Source organism: Nicotiana attenuata, unplaced genomic scaffold, assembly GCF_001879085.1.
Source record: "Nicotiana attenuata strain UT unplaced genomic scaffold, NIATTr2, whole genome shotgun sequence".
Lineage (NCBI taxonomy): Eukaryota > Viridiplantae > Streptophyta > Magnoliopsida > Solanales > Solanaceae > Nicotiana > Nicotiana attenuata.
In genome coordinates, this window is record NW_017671914.1 from 99692 (window position 1) to 102097 (window position 2406).

Consider the following 2406-nt stretch of genomic DNA (forward strand, 5'->3'; position numbering starts at 1 on the left):
ATCAACAGCAACAAATAATGGAAGATTTCTGGCCTTGGCTTCTAGCCTGCCAGGAACCAAAGCAGAATAGAGTAACAATATAGTATATAGTTTTAGTAGTGAGAAATACTCGAGTTCTCTGTATTCCAAAGGGAAAAAGGGAGGGGTTTAAATAGCATTAGACTAGAGTACATAAACATGGAAGTAATCAATCAACTAATTAAGGAAAGGAACTCAGAACATTACTTAAGGTAAGCCAGAAGTAACAGTACATGCACGCGTAAAACACAGGGATTTCAACACAGTAATTTAGGGAATCAAATAGCTTTGGGGAATCAAGGACTCTTAGGTTTAGGGTAAGTGAAGCAATTAATGGCAAGAGTCACAAACAGATAGACAAATCAATGAAGAAAAATGAAACAAAGAACCGGAAGCCCTAACTTTTAGGGTAAGTAAAATTAGTCAGAAATAATCAAAGGAAAATCAAAATAAAACGCGCATAGACAGATATACGAAACATTAAAGAAAAAATGTTTAACAGAAATAAAAACCATAACAGATCTGAAAAGATCTGAGCCCTAATTTTAGGGCATATAAAACTAGTTACAAATATCAACGAAAATCACAATAAAATGCACATAGATAGATATACGGGAATATTAAACAAAATAGAAAAACTATAACAGATCTTGAAAAGATATGAACCCTAGCTTTGGGGTAAATGAAGAATCGAACCAAATCTCAGAGATTCATACGATAAAGAGACGAAGAATGAACATAGATGAAAAAGGAGTGAAGGTTCGAACCATATTTGGTCCGGAATAAGGGAAATCGGCTTGCCATGTTTGGCAAGCAATTATGTTATGACATAAACGATTAGCCAATAGCGAGAAAGGATCATATCTGGTTGGAATCGAAAGGGAGTAGGGGTGACGACGCTATAGTTTCAGATGAGAGAAGATGAGTGTTTGAGGGCGGCAGGTTTAGAAGAATGAGGGGTTAGGGTTAGGATAGGTTTTAATTAAAAGGGAGGATGAACGGGGGTCGTTGATCTTGAGAGATCAACGGTCAGGATCAAAAAGGGGTTTGGGTCGGGTATGGAAGTGGGTTACCGGTTGGGTATTGGGTTACGGATCATTTGGCTTGGGCTGGGGTTGGTCCGAAAATGCTTAAAAAATGGGCTGTTATTTAAATACCCAATTTTAATTGATAAATAGATTGTAAAAAAAGATAAATAAGCAAATAAAATATTATTTGTGCATAAAAAAAGTAAAAATAGTTATAAAAAGTATAAAAGGATTACTTTGGCATAATTAAAGTATTTATAAGTACATATAGGCTATTATTGCAAATGTGCAATTTTGGCCTTAAAAAATGCAAATGCAATTGTGATAAATATGCCAAAAATATTTAAAACATAATATGGATATAAATGGTGGAATTGGATGATAAAATCATTGTAAAATAATTTGTGGTGCGATTAATGAGTATCTATATAATAAAATGTAGGAAACAATTGACTTAAAACCTTTTAAGACTATAGAAAATTATGAAAAATGCTTGTATATGTCTAAAAATCAGTGATGATGCATATGCACTATTTTGGAAGTATATATGTATATTTTAAAAAATACGAGAGAAAAATTGGGTATCAACAACTGCCCCTCTTTACCCGGAAAGGATGAAAGAGTTGTCAGGTAAAGAAATGATGACCGATTTTGACCAAATGGGGTGTTTTTGGAAAAAATATAGGCCGAATCCTGGTCTTTGGGCTGCCTACATATCCCTGGTTTTACAGGAATTAGGCCATGTGTAGTTCTGGATCTAACGGTGAACGAAACCGATGGAATTGTTATAGGGACGATCGTGTGTTTCGGCAAGGTTCTTTTGAGTAGGATAGTATCGGATGAATTTATGCGAAGTCACGAATGTGAATTTGAGATGTCTTGGATGTATCACAGGGCAGATATCTGAACGGTCATAGGGTAAAGCGAGTAATTGACGGGAGTCGGTTACGTTTGAAATAATGGTAGGGCGTGAATGGTATGAGCGGAAACCGGAGCGAAGGTTGCTCCTGTTCGAAGAACGTTTACCTCCTGAGTTACCTGCAAAAACTTAAAACAGGATGCACACAAATATATATAGGTTATTGTGACAATTTCAACATGATGCAAATTCCCTTTGGACCATGAAGATTGTCTTCAGACGGTGAGGATGGTGTCCTTAGACCATGACATCCTGGACCATGAATCGTGAGGTAAGGGATTCGCAGGCCATGAAATGGTGTTCTCGGGCCATGAGAATGGTGCCTCTAAACTATGACGCCTTTGAATAATGATGTGCAGCATTGAGAGATTCTCAGGCCATGACATGGTGTCTTCAGGCTATGAGGATGATGCCTTCAGACTATGACGCCTTTGGATAATA